The sequence below is a fragment of the Xenopus laevis genome, chromosome 5L (genome assembly GCF_017654675.1).
Source record: "Xenopus laevis strain J_2021 chromosome 5L, Xenopus_laevis_v10.1, whole genome shotgun sequence".
Lineage (NCBI taxonomy): Eukaryota > Metazoa > Chordata > Amphibia > Anura > Pipidae > Xenopus > Xenopus laevis.
The window spans coordinates 97,413,615-97,429,192 of NC_054379.1; the positions used below are offsets into that span (position 1 = coordinate 97,413,615).

Below are 15,578 nucleotides of genomic sequence, written 5' to 3' on the forward strand. Positions count from 1 at the left end.
AGATCGGAGGTCGGCCTGAAAATTACTGCTTTTATGCATTTGGCCCGACCTCAGCTATGTGTGCAATCAACTCAACTATGTATTCAAATCAACTGAGATGGCCAACAGAGCAGATCCTGTTCTCTCAACCTGAAAAAAAGGACACAGGCTCAGAATTTTAGAGCCATTGAAAAATACCTTTTTACACACTTTAACTAACTATCTCTTTAAGAACAAAACACAAATATGATTTTAGAGAAGCCCATTACATATACATGTAATAATACTAGGTCCCAACAGATACTGTAACATGTCTAATAGATGAATTAAAAATATCTAGTCTCCCAACTCTTTCAAATAACGTATCGGTTCTGCACATATAGACTATGCAGTATGGTAAAACAGAAGGCTGCCAAACTAAAAGACTGTAGCTAATAATGTACATCAAAGCAAAGCTTACATTTAGGGCTCACTCACAAATACTAATTTCATGCACACTGTAAGGGGGGGGGGTTGCACTGCAACTTAACACAAATTATTACATTTACCATAAAGAGGTATATTCTGAGACAATTTGCAATTGGTTTTAATTTTTTTATTAAGATTTTGAGTTATTTACCAGCTCTCCAGTTTGCTAGGGTTCAAATCCCCCTAGCAACCATGCACTGATTTGAATAAGAGACTGGAATATGAATAGGAGAGGGCCTGGATAGAAAGAGAAGTAATAAAAAGTAGCAATAATAATGCATTCATAGCCTTACAGAGTATTTGCTTTTTAGATGGGGTCAGCGACGTCCATTTAAAAGTTGGAAAGATTCAGAAGAAAAAGGCAAATACTGTAACTATAAAAAATAAATAAAGAAGACTAATTGAAAAGAATTGGTTATTCTATATCATACTAAAAGTAACCTTAAAGGTGACCCGCCCCTTTAACTCATACTATGTTGCAGATGAAGTCAATATTCTTTAGTTATTTAACCACTTATCCTACTATAGAATCGGAGGTAGGGCTTTTACACAGTGTTTCTTCTTGCAGCGCATTCTTCTGGATCTTTACTCATTCAGGCACATTCAAGCTACAAAATCAGGTGAAACACATCTAGGTGCAATAAAGTTGATACGATGCACACAGAGAATGTGCACATTGATTTGCTGCCTTCAATTGAAAAATACACGTACACACACACACACACACACGTACATTTTGGGGGTTATGTATCAAAGGTGGGATTTTAGAGTTTTTCTTATACCTCGAATGAACTCACAACTCGAATGATTTCTTATTTAAAGAAGGAAAGCTACCAAAGCAGTTTATTGCTAATAAATTGGCCACAACAGTGCAAGTAGAACACCATTTTTATTCTTTAGAATGCTTTTCCATTCCAGCTCTAGAAGCGCTCACTGTTTGTTTATGATAGCAGCTGCCATATTAGCTTGCTGTGACATCATTTCCTGCCTGAGTCTCTCCCTGCTCGCTCATAGCTCTTAACTCAGATTACAGCAGGGTGGGGGAGGAAGGAGGGGGAAAGGAGCAAACTGAGCTTCTCCGAACTCTCCGGAAAAAAACTCAAACATCATGAAGGCTATTAACATCTTCAAATGATTCAAGGGACCCCTGCCATTGACCCCTACATAACCTCAACAGGTTTTAGATGGCGTATTTTTGGATTCAAGCTATTTCCAGGGTCGGGATATAATAATTCTTAAAAAGTTTTTTTAAACCAAAAAACTGATTTTTTTAAAATCTCTTTCATTTATTTTTATATAACAGTAGTGTAAACACGCAGTGTTCAATGTTAAACGTTTCTCTGATTTTTTAACCTTTGTGGGGTAGAGGGTGTTAGTACGGGAAATCACCACATTACAAGCTTGCAAGTATTTGGTCAGTATAGCTGCCTATTTTACCAGATATTGTCCTATTTGTTATTGCAAAATCTCATAGTTTTATTACACATATTCCAGGGTGTCCAAATTTCCATGTGTTTGTCTACTTTGTCTGCTAATAAAGCCATTAAATATAAAAGATTTTGTGCCAGATTTGATTTATTCTTTCAACTCTTGCATGAGTAGCAGTAGACGGTTGTAACCATTGCTTTGCTAGATTAATTCTCGCCACAGCTAGAATTTAACCCAAGAGTTTATTTTGAGTTTTAGTAAGCGCTTTAGTGGGAAGGGCAAGTAATGCTATGCGAGCAAAAAATTTGATTTGATTGATATCTGACCAAAAAATTAACCTTGAAAACTCGAATTTTCCTGGAAAATACAATTTGATTCATTAATGAAACTGCCCCTTTATGTATAAATACATAAAGACTGCAAAAAAATGCCAAGCCAGGCAGCCAAGGAAAAGGACATACATCTAAGCATGCCTTGCACATAAAAGAGCAATCTAGTGCAATTTAACTCTCAATTATTGAAATTACGTCACAGGGTAACAGAAGAGAGAAAAGGCAATTACTGTAATCTGACATACAATCCAACCTGAATTCACATTTTGAATGGTATTAACCTGAAAAGCAACAGCCCCAGTCGGTTCAAAAATGTAGAAAATGCTAATAAAATGCTATATTATGGGTATGGGATCCGTTATCTGGAAACCCGGTATCCAGAAAGCTCAGAATTACGGAAAGACTGTCTCCCATAGACTCCATTATAATCAAATAGTCCAATTTTTTTTAGAAATGTTTTTCTTTTCCTCTGTAATAATACAACAGTAGCTTGTACTTGATCCCAACTAAGATATAATTAATCCTTATTGGAAGCAAAACAATCCTATTGGGGTTATTTAATGTTTACATAATTTTATAGTAGACTTAAGCTATGAAGATCCAAATTATGGAAAGATCCATTATCTGGAAAATCCCTGGTCCCTAGCATTCTGGATAATAGGTTCCATACATGTACTTTGTTCAGTATTGACATGCAGAGACCTTAAATGAAAACAGTACATAACTTTTTTTTCAGGCTGATACTTCAGCTGCTGCAACACAACAAACTGTTTGCTTTTTAGCTCTTAACAATGAGTCTACTTTAGAAAAACATACATTTGGAAAGCATATATTGTGAGAAACTTAAGGGGCCAGGGCTCCTCTGAATATGCAATGTGACATTTAGCGAAAACAAGATGTGCATACAAATATCCTTGTTTGACGCTTCCCTCCTGCAAACAAAACATACTGCCTGAGTTTCTTTTGTGGTAGCGTTCACTTTACAGCATCAAAATAATAATAAGATAAAACATTGTGGAATGAGATTAGTCAACAAAATTGTAATCCACTAGTCTTGCTGCACAGTGATTGTTTTATGGGCAAAAAAAAGCAATTCTAACGGAAAGCAATAGAATTGTTAACAATGGCATAAAAAAACAAAAGCAAAATGAATGACCCAATTTAATTAGCATGTGTGCTAGTCACAATAGCCAACACTTTTGAGAACAAATAAAAGTGCTCAATACATTTTTTTTTTTTTTTTTTAAGTGGAAATGAGGAGGGAAAGAAAGAGTATCCACTCTTAAAGGAGAAGGAAAGCTATGGAGGCATTCTATTGCCAATAGATTAGGTGCAATAGTGCAAGTTAGAATGTTATATTTATTCTGTAGAATGTTTTGCCATACCGGAGTAAAAAGCTCTAGAAGCTCTATCTTTGTTTGTTTAGAAAAGCAGCTGTCATATTAGCTTGGTGTGACATCACTTCCTGCCTGAGTCTTTCCCTGCTCACTTATAGCTCTGGGCTCAGATTACAGCAGAGAAGGGGAGGGGGGGGAAGAGGAGCAAACTGAGCATGCTCATGCCCGGGGCAAAGAGGTTTAAGCTGAAGGGGGGGGGGGAAGTCTGATACAGAAGCCCATGTGTACACAATAGAAGGAAGGAAATAAATGCAGTGTTTTCTTTTGACAGAGGACTCAGAGCACCACTACTTTGAGGATTTACTGGTGTATTTAGGTGGACCTTTCTGATAAGGCTTACTTAGTTTTAACCTTTCCTTCTCCGTTAAGCTGGCCATAGATGCAAAGATACCACCATATAAAAGGAAGGTTCATACGATTTTCAGACTGTGTGGAGTGTTCGACATTTTTCGTACCATGGTGAATGACTGTTCAGTCGATGGGACAGGTTAAAAGATTTGTATCGGGTACCAATAAAATCGATGCATGTATATCTAATAATATCAATGGGAGACTGTCACTTCTATTTGTCGGACATAACTTTTGTATGATTGCTGCCGGCCAATTAATGGCCTGAGCATCATGGGATTTGTTCTCTTTACTATTTTTGTTATTAATCTGAATGGTTAGTTGCAAATCAGAAGACTGGCACACATGATCGTTCGTCTGATAATCCGCACGTCTATGGCCAGCTTTATGTGCACAACCTCATAGCTCCACTGACAGGCCCAGTGTTGGCTACACAGATAGAGTTTTTGCACAGATACTCTATATTTTCAGCATACATTCTATTTATTTTGTATAAAAAGCTATATATAAGGTGTATATTGACCCTTAAAAGGAAACTCAACCTTTGTCTCAACTAGGATTGCCACCTTTTAAAAAAGAACTTACCCCAGTGGTGGGGGCGGGAACTAAAGGGGTGGGCCATGATGGGAAAAAGAGGCAGAGCCGAGGGAGCATGCCACAAAAGGGGCGGGGACAATGGATCCTGCTGCAAAAGGGGCGGGGCCACACCGTGAGATGCCGAGAGGATGAAGAAAAGGTAAGTTTCCACCGAAGGCCAAGGGCTTTTCTTAAGGGTATTACAAATTACCGGCAACTACATTGCCGGTAAATTTGTAATACTGGCCCCGGCCTTGACAGGTGTTTTACTGGCTAGGTCGTTAAAATACTGGCCGGGTGGCAACCCTAGTCTCTACCCTCTTTTGAATTTTATGACAAAGTATTGTTCACCTGAGCTAACTTTCAGCATGATGTGGAGAAAGCTAATCTGAGAACAATTCACAGTTGGTCTTCAAATCTTTTAATTATTTCACTTTTTGTTCAGCAGCTTTCTGGTTGCTAGGGTGCACATTTTCTTAGCAACCAGGGAGTGGTTTGAATGAGAGACTGATATATGAATAGGAGAGGGCCTGAATAGAAAGATAAGTAATAAAATAAAATTGAAGTCTCTCAGAGCAATAGTTTTTGTCTGCTGGGGTCTGTGCCCCCCCCCCATTTGAAATTTGAAAAGAGTATGTATAAGTCAAATAATTCAGAAATGATAACAAAAATGAAGACCAATTAAATTTACTTAAAGGAGAAACAAACCCTTAATAAAAAAAACCTACCCCCACCCTACACAGACCTCCCCCCCCCTGCAGACGCCCCTAACTCTTTACTTATCCCTCTGTGCAGATTCTGTACAGTGGAGTTCACGGCAGCCATCTTCTTCTCTATGGTGATCTTCGGAATGACCTGCGAATTGGGACATGCACAGTTGGAGCAATTTTTAGTTTTGTGACAACTGGTCATGCGCCGAACTGCACGAAAAATGCCAGTCTCATTCCGAAGATTAACGAATCGGCAGAAGATGGCACCTGTGAACTCCACTGGACAGAATCTGCACGGAGGGGTAAGTAAAGAATTAGGGGCATTTGCCCAGGGGGGCAGTTAGGCTGGGGGTGGGTCTATGAAGGGTAGGGGTTTTTTTATTAAGGGTTTGTTTCTCCTTTAAAAAATGGCCATTCTATAACATATTAAAAGTTAACATAAAGGTGAACTGCTACTTTAAACTAGCCCCCTTAAAAAATTATACTGTTTTGATCAGTAACTGTATTTTTTGGTGAAAGATGTTGTACTGGATGGGAAACCAGCAGCTGTCTAGTTCTGGATATGGAGTTAGAAGTGAGTACATTCAGATGGAGCATGTGCCCCACCTACTGGTTAGCAGAAGATATGGTAAAGAAAAGTTAACTTTATTTAAGGAATTAGGATCAATTTACACAAACATCACTCTGTAAAGAAATATCTGCATGTCACTCACACTCTCTGATTTTTAATTTCAGCTTATACAGACTTAAAATATATATATTAAAATGATCAATATATACATACAGGTACAGGTATAAGATCTGTTATCCAGAAGGCTCGCAACCTGGGCTTTTATTTTTTGGTGTTAGTCAAGCAAAATAATCTTTACTTACCACTATATAAGTTATTTAGATTTTGTTTCTTTTAGTCTTGGAATTCACAATCACAGCAAGCAGGCAGCAGCCATTTTATGTGTTATTAAAGGAAAACTATACCCCCCAAACAATGTAGGTCTCTATTAAAAGATACTGAGTAAAACAGCTCATGTGTAAAATCCTGCTTCATGTAAATGAACCATTATCATAATAATATACTTTTTTAGTAGTATGTGCCATTGGGTAATCATAAATAGAAAATTGCCATTTTAAAAAATAAGGGCCGCCCCCTGAGATCGTAAGATTCACTGTGCACACATACAAACCACATGTAAGGTCACATGAGCCAATTAACAGACAGAGATCTGCCTTTTGCTTCCTCACTTCTTCCTGTTACAGTTAGAGTTGTAGTATTTCTGGTCAGGTGATCTCTGAGGCAGCACAGATAGAGTCACGAAATGGTGGTTCAAGGCAAGAGATGTAAAAGGGCAATATTTATGTAAAAAAATTTTTATGTAAGATTCTTTAATATGTCATTTGATATAAACTATCTGTTGCTTAAGTATTAATTTTGGGGGTATAGTTTTCCTTTAAGGCATGGTATGACAAAATCCTATTTATGCACCAGAATGGGGCACTTGATGCCCATACATTAGCTACACAATTAGATGGAGAGGGGGAGGGGAGCGCAGTGATATCTAGCAAGTGCAAAATGGAAAGTGAAAGAAATTGCCTGTCCCACCTCTCTCTATGCCTAAGGCATAGAGGAGGGGCCAACAATATATAATTGAAAGCTGGGACGAGTTTTATAACAGTTATGGGTGGGTTAATTAAAAAACAGTTGTTTTTGTTTTTTTTTTTTTACATGAAAATGACTTATTTTACAGCTTTTTATTTCTGTGTGACAGGTCCCTTTAATTATTAGTTAATTGCGAAAGCATCTGTGCCTGTATTTAAAGGATCTATTTTAGCGTTTCCTGTTCTCCCTTGATACCATAGGAAAATCCAAGAATATCATCTAAGACCTCAGATACAGAATTGGGGACCTCCACAAATCCAGTTCCTCCTTAGGAACAATTTTATGGTACCACACAGGCACTGCATTGTTAAAGAAGGAAGCTCAGATTACCTTGCAAGGATGAACAAACTTTTCTCCAAAAGATTCAACTTAACCCCAAGACAACAGAGCTGGAGGCATTATGCAATAAAGCATTAACACCCACATTTAAGAAAAAGTCCCTCATGCCTGAAAGGCAGCTGAACAAATAAAAAACCTCTATTACTAACTCAGCATAAAAAGTCAGACTGAAGTTTACGGATGATAACCAGGTCAAACACTTATGGCCTTTTCAAGGATGGCTCTTTCATCAAATGAAACAAAATAGAACTGTTTGGCCATAATAATCTTTGCTATGTATGGAGGAAAGCTCCCAAATGTGAAGCATAGGGGTGGCTGTATCATGCAGTGAGCGGTGTTTTGCTGGAAATGGGACTAGTGCACCTTATAAAATAGATGGCATCATGACGAAGGGGGATATGTAGAATTGTAAAGTAACACCTCAAGATATTAGCCAGAAATGTACATTTTGGTCAAATTTTCCAGCGTGACGATACAAAGCATACCTCCGAAGGTGTGGTTTGATATAAAAGGACTGTGAAGCCAATAAAATGGCATATTTGCATGCAGTAAATGTTAGGAAAAAATATTATTTATAAAATGTCGAGGAAAAAACCAAACAAGTTAAACTTGGGAAATAAATAAAAAACAACTTTATATAGTATGATGTATTTGCAGTACGAGGTAACACACACATATTATATACGTATATTTACATATAAAAAAAATGAACAGCAGCAAAACTGCATTTGGAGGGGTTAACAAAGAAGTTTTCTAAAAGGGAAAGTTTGTTTTTATTAGACAGCTAAAGCTTACTGACTTCTGGTCACTTGTCTATTTTTAAACAGAGTGTTATACTACCACCCAGTGGTAAAACATTTAAATACTAATTATTAGTTACTTCAAAAGTTATAAATCAAGATAAGCAAAACACCTAAAAAAATGTGCTGTTATCTCAAAGTGATAAAATCATAAGTTACAGCTTTTATGGTTTCTATTGATTCAAATATAAGCAGAGTTAGAATACAAGGAGGAAGAAAGATAGACTCCTCTGCAAAACCTGGACCAGGACATCAAGGGGCACATTTACTTAGGGTCGAATATCGAGGGTTAATTAACCCTCGATATTCGACCGTCAAAGTAAAATCCTTCAACTTCCAATATCGAAGTCGAAGGATTTACAGAATTTCCTTTGTTCGTATGATCGAAGGAAAAATCGTTCGATCAAACGATTAAATCCTTCTAATCGAACGTTTTTCCTGCGATCAAAAAAAGCTAGGAAAGCCTATGGGGACCTTCCCCATATGCTAACATTGATGCTCAGTAGGTTTTAGTTGGCGAAGTAGGTGGTCGAAGTTTTTTTTAAAGAGACAGTACTTCGACTATCGAATGGTCGGATAGTCGAACGATTTTTAGTTTGAATCTTTCGATTCGAAGTCGTAGTCGAAGTAGCCAATTCGATGGTCGAAGTAGCCAAAAAAATACTTAGAAATTCGAAAGTATTTTTTATTCTATTCCTTCACTCGAGCTAAGTAAATGTGCCCCCAACTGTTAGGGCCTGCAGCTCTGGTCGCAAAAGCCATTAAGTCCATACATGGATGCCCCCAGAAGCTCAATAGTGACTTGGGTGCAACTGCCATTCATAAGAATCCAAGATCTCTAAACAGTTGTTTATATGCCAGGCAGGCTAAACAGAGACATTCTTACACTCGAACAAATGAAAGTACAACCTCGGCCAGTACAGAAATACTGATTGTAACTGCCTTTTGACGGTGAGGAGAACCAAAAAATATGCAGGTATGTCCTTTTGTGGAGAACTTTATGGAGTGCCGATATGGAGAGGTCCAGGGAATTGTATTTCATTCAACTGGAAGTCGGTTGCAAGGTAATACACACCATGATTAATTGATACAGAGTCATTACCTAGAGCAAAAGCTTAAAAACAGTGGGGAACCAAAATCGCCCTCATCTGATGAAATCAAAAGGCATTCTAAGAGCCTAAATGAAAACAATATAACAGCGCATGCCAATTTGCAGAACTATTAAAGACAGCCAATACCTGATTTTGCAGCAAACGGGGTGATCCCAAATTTATTCCATGGTGCTGTTAAACACTTTGCAATTGATCAAACATTTCGGGACCGCATGGCCCTTTCTCAGTGATGGCCATGCGGTCCCTAAACATTTGATCAATTGCAAAGTGTTAATAGCACCATGGAATAAATTTGGGATCACCCAGTTTGTTGCAAAGTCAGGTATTGGCCGTCTTTCATACATTTTGGATTCATTGCTGGCGTGTGGCTAGGCCAGTGCCAAATACCTGCATCCCCTGATCTGACTTTGTGTGAATTTGCAGAACTATGCACTGAAGAATTTAACAGTTCAAATGTAAGTAAATATCTAGGAGCTCTGTAGTTCACCTCCAATGCCGGTACCCAATATCCATTCTCACTCGGATGCAACAGTCAACAAAGTTTATAGAGATGGACCAGTGCTTAAAAACAGCTGTAGGATAGCCTTCGAGGAAGTCACAAGACGAAACGCGTCAGGCAGTGGCGTCGGCCGCGTGCACCCAGGACTACACGCCACAGGCAGAATGCAAGCAAGTACAGCTGACTGCATTGGCATGCCCAGAAATTGCCAATGCAGGGACATTGATATATATGATCTTCTAGTATACAGAGGGACCCCAAAAGTTTACAGAAAATAAAAAGAGAATTAAAAAAAACAAAAACAAACAGACTCCACAGTGAAACAGCTAATCAATTTTACAATTAATTTTAGTCATACAGAATATTTCCCTTAAATAGGAAAATATCTGCAATAAGAAGACCAATATCTGCAATAAGAAATGACCTTGCAAGCTGAAATGATCAACTTCTTAACTGCCATCAATATGGGTCAGAATTTCTGCTCTTTGAGAGAGCTGAAAAACCTTACCGCAATATTCTGAGAGCAGTACCGTATATACTGGAGTATAAATCGAGTTTTTCAGCCCCCAAAATATGCTGAAAAACTCTACCTCGGCTTATACTCGGGTTAAGTGCAAAAACGGTCGCCGGCGTCCAAGAATAGTCGCCGGCGTCCAAGAATAGTCTCCAAGAATATTCGCTGGCGTCCAAGAATGGTCGCCGGCATCCAAAAACGAGACGCCGGCACCTACAATTGAAGAAGAAACCCTCAATTTTTTGCTTGAAACTTACCAGAAGCTCACCCTAGGCTTATACTCGAGTCGACAATAAATATATATATATATATATATATATATATATATATATATATATATATATATATATATATATATATATATACGGTATGTAGCTTTTGTAATTAAAAATGGTTTTACAAACTTATTACACAGGTTAACTGATGCTCAACATTATGCAGTAAATAAAGAGCTAGCAATAGTGAGATCATAACACTCTCAACAACCTATTGTTGTTGGTTTGAAAATAAGGCTCAGTGTCATGATCAGAAGTTTGTTTAGTCATGCCTGCTATATTGCTTTAGAAGGATCTCGACTTCTCACATATTCTGTCTAGCAAATATTACTTCTAGAAAAATCTTATTTCTGGTGCAAATTCAATAAGGGCACATATTAGTGTAAGAAAGCAGTCTGACACAGCCATGCACAATTATTGGAATATCTCATACTAATGGAACAGGTGAGGATGGTACTGCAAATTGGATTTTTCAGTATGATCACAGCAATTGCTGTGAGGAGCTCAGCCATAGAGTGATCGAGAGAAAAGATGTAGCCGTTCACTTTCAGCAGAGTTCTTGGTAGTTTTACTGTATGGCCAGTTTGACCACAGAATAAAAAATAAATACAAGGGAGTTTAGAACACGTGTTCAGACCAGGTTGACCCATTAATTATTGATGAAACATGTACTGTATCATCCTTCATTGTATTCCCTGCTTCCACTATATTTAGTTAAACAGTTAAATCTGAATAAAGCCTATGACAGCCATATGGCTCTCTCAAGGAAAACCATGAAAGTGACAAAGCCCTTCCCAGCCTGAAGTTGGGTCCTATTCATGTAAATGGAATATTCTTACACTGTCACATCCATTAGGAGTAACAATATAGGCATTTCTGTGTTGCAAAACCAGTATCTGTCATAAGTAGAGCATTTCCCATTCATCTGAAAGACACCAACTTTGGAAAACCTCCACCAAATTACCCTGTGTTTTAGCAAACCACTGTAGACCTTGAAAACAGCTGCTAATATATCTGCTGTGAAAGCAATTCACCTGTTTCAAAACTTCACTGGCCATAGTCATGCTCAAATGCTCGGCTATGTTGCACTCAAGAGGCACCAAGATGTAAGCCACTGGCCACTCGTGTGTGTATTTGCTGGCTTAGTACTAATGCACATTCTGTTACCACTGAAAGCTGGAGACCAGGACCAATGATTTTCCAAAAAGCAGAGAAATTTGGTGGTGGTTTTTCTTGTCCTTCAAGTTTGCTTTTGCAGCTGCAAAAAAACCAATAACGTTTACAGTGTGTCCAATAGTTATTCACTGATATCACATAGCTGAGTGGATTACCTCTGAAAGGAAAAGTTCAATTCAAATTAATTACAAGACAAACAGGCATTTTTTACATAAACAAATGGGCATACTTTGTTTTTTTAGAAATGATTAAGAAAATGTCCAACAATGTCTTAACATTATATACGACATTGCTTTATATTGCATTATATAAGACATAGCTTTTCATTATTCATAAAGGCAACTTCAGCACAAAATGTTATCTGGACATATAAACAGGTCAACAGAGTGATGATCTGAGTCCACAGCCAAACTCTGCCCAAACTCAGCCACCTTAAGCAGCTCTGTGTGGCCCTACCTGTTTTAAGGTCATCATTTAGATTGCAGTGAGTTGTTTCTGAAGCCAAGTTTGTGGTCACTACTGCTGATTTTGAAAGTTACAGGTACAGGATGCAATTCAAGATACTGCAGTTTTTCTGTCACTGATAATGTTTTATGTAAAGCCCTGGCCAAAAGCTGGTGATGGTTATGCACACTGGGAAGGCACAAAGTTAAAAAACAACGATCATTTAGTTACCATTAATGTTACGAGCTGTCCGAATACTTCTAAAGTTTGGTTTATAGCAGCAAAAGGGTGCAGTTTTATTATGCACAATATTAGTCCAGAGAGAGAAGAAAACAAAAACACTGTGTGCAGAGTTAGGATGGCTACAGACTAAGCAATATGGTACCTGGTAATCATTAGGTCTGTGGGTGACTTGCAAGGGATGAGCCAATGCTTTTCATATGTGTGCGTGTAGGGGGGGGTCACAGTCCAATAAAGAAAAAACACGAAGGCATTACCAATTTCCCCCATTCATATTTCTAAACCAATCTCTCAGTGTCATCCTGGTGTTTCTCTTTTAGATGAGCACATCTTAAGTTTTAGTGCTGCTGGCTGTCTGTATTTAAATAGACACCTGATCCCCAAAAGAGATCCTCTGCCAAGGACAGCTTGCAGCCTTGAGCTTCTGATTCATTATTATGGCAGACCACAGATCCTACAGCCTTGCTTTTTCTGTGGGTTGCTTCCCATACTCTCCATCCATACCAGGCTACAGTGCCTTAGTAGCTTCGCAAGAGAAAGAAGAGTAAGATGAAAAAAAAGGAAACATATGCTTAGTGCTTGAACAGCCCAGGAAGTGTCTGAAGTTACAGTTACAGATTTTACACATGCTATTAGATTCTGGCCCTGCTGTGTATGTATAATATTACAGCAAGCAGGGTGCAAATGTATATTTAAGGTTTGCAAACTGCCAGAAGTAAAGCTACTTAAAGAATATGAATTCTTCAAAACTAAAGCAGCAATAATCAGATAAAATGTAGTAATTTAATGGTATGATACAATCTTTCTAAATTATCCTTTAGGACTTCCAAAAGAAGTACAGCTTTATAACAGATGCAAACGCAGCAAGGGCTTACTAGAATTCACGATATTAATACTGGGGAAGAGATTTCAATTATCAAAGCACAGCAACCTTAAATATCGTATTTGTGTAATTGTGCCTAGAAAAAGAAAAATGCATATACATACATACAGTGAAAAGGTATGTGCTTTCACAATGCATGCCATGAGAAAAATGTAGGGAAGTTCCTTTTGCTCTGATGACATTCCAACCTCACACAATGTCCACCCCAACCCATCTTTATGATAAGATTATCTTTGACTATATAGCCAGATGTAACCTGACACATGCCAGTTTCATTTTCAAACTTGGAGCATTAATACAAGGTTGTTGCTATAAAAGCCACTGTGCCTTCAGAAATTATTACAACTGGATGCTGGGACATTGTTTGGTGGTATCTGCTTTTATTCAGACACAAGAGCAGTAGTGAGGACTTGCTATATGTATTAAATTTTGCAGAGTTATTGCATATCACGACTTAACTGTTGCACCTAAATATTTCCACTTCATAATCACTTAACTTACAGCTGAATGGGGAAGCTCAAAGAGGACATTAAAGGAGAAGGAAAGCTACGGAGGCATTTTATTGCCAATAGATTAGCTGCAATAGTGCAAGCTAGAATGCTATATTTATTCTGTAGAATGTTTTACTATACCTGAGTAAAAAGCTCTAGAAGCTCTCTGTTTGTATAGGATAGGAGCTGCAGTATTAATGTGGTATGACATCACTTCCTGCCTGAGTCTCTCCCTGCTGTGGGCTCAGATTACAGTAGAGAAGGGAGGGGGGGGAGAGGAGCAAACTGAGCATGCTCTTGCCCAGGGCAATGAGGTTTAAGATGAAGGCAGGAAGTCTGATACAGAAGCCCATGTGTACACAATAGAAGGAAAGAAATGCAGTGTTTCTTTTAACAGGGGACTCAGAGCAACTTTGGGGGTTTACTGGTATATTTAGATGGACCTTTCTGATAAGGCTTACTTAGTTTTAAACATTCCTTCTCCTTTAAACTTTCAAATTCAATTAAAAAAAAAAGTATTTCTTTCTAGTGTTCCGTCTGAAACCAACAAAACTGAAAAAAAGTTTTGACAACCACTTTAGATGACCTCCAAATACAGCAGTCTGTTTGTGGCCCTAGATGTTATTTTACTATTTCAATTACATAACATGATAGAATTGCCACAATCTTTCATACACGACTGCCTGCTTGCTGGAGTCGGGTAGCTGATGACTGGCTTGAAACGTGTAAGGAAACGGTTACTGAATAATGTCCACAGTAAGCCTCTCATTTACCAGTACAACCTGCTTTACAACTTTTGCAAGTATGCTTGCCTGGCCATAGCACCATATAGTTGTTTATATTCCCAAATCAACAAATGAAGACAAAAACATAAAATGTATATATGAATTAAAGAAAAAGGTTACTTGTACGGGCTCAGACATTGTCTCCAGTACCTTAATAGAAGACAAATTTACAAAGAAATATGGGAAATAACAGTAAAGAATGTGGTAAACAAAATGTTGCACCAAAAGGATATGGCCCCTGTCCTAAAGTGTTTACCATCTAAATGAAAATCACATTCATATTGCCTAAGAATGCTGGTCTCTGCATACTGCTGTAAGGCAAAGTTAACCTTTCATTAAAAATCAGCACCTACAAAATATTCCTGGGGTTATTGAAATAACAAATCTCTATCAGCTTCTTAAGCAAAACACCCAAAGTCCTTGCACACCAAGTACAACTGTGGACATTATAGATGCTACATGTCATATAATTAAAGGAGAATTAATTCTCAACATAGAATTAGTGTTAGACCTTATGTTTTGGGCTTCTGTCTCAGGCCAAGGACACTGCAGCCCTTAACAGTGAAAATCTGTGCCTCTGAATTTTTCTCTGGTAATCCCTAATTTACTTCCTCATCCTTTGCTTTTCTGATTTACAGTAGATGCTCTGATTCACAATATACAGAACATATAGAATAAAATTAGCAATATAGGGCTGCTTAGTATGATTATAAACCCAGATAATATAATATATGAAGAGCTTTCATTAGTTTGTAGTACACAGACAAATAAAAATGTAATCTGCCCTGTTGGTTTGTGGGGGGGGGGTTATTACAGCATTTACTCAGTAGAGAAATGATTTGGGATTGATCTATACACATTTAAACGTCAGGGAAATTTTCAGAAGTGTTACAAGTTAGAAGCCTCTTGTCAGCATTAGTGCAAGGATTATAAATATACATGGTGCTGTGAAGTCAAGTAGTAGTATACAGAGATTTATTGTATGTTCAGTTTATGGGGGTTCTATTTAACAGGACTAAAGTAACATCTGCTGCCCAGGAGAGAATGAGATATGCACAGCTGAGCAGCAATTAAAATGGCACACGCAGACCCAGACTGGCAATCTGTGGGTTCTGGCAAATACCAGAG

The 15,578-nt window shown here is 37.9% G+C and overlaps 1 protein-coding gene across 2 annotated transcripts in view; it reads right to left on the minus strand.

Annotated features, from left to right (window-relative positions):
- smap1.L (small ArfGAP 1 L homeolog) overlaps positions 1-15,578 on the minus strand; it is a 90,811-nt gene that overhangs the window by 74,473 nt on the left and 760 nt on the right. The gene's annotated exons all lie outside the window — the stretch shown is intronic.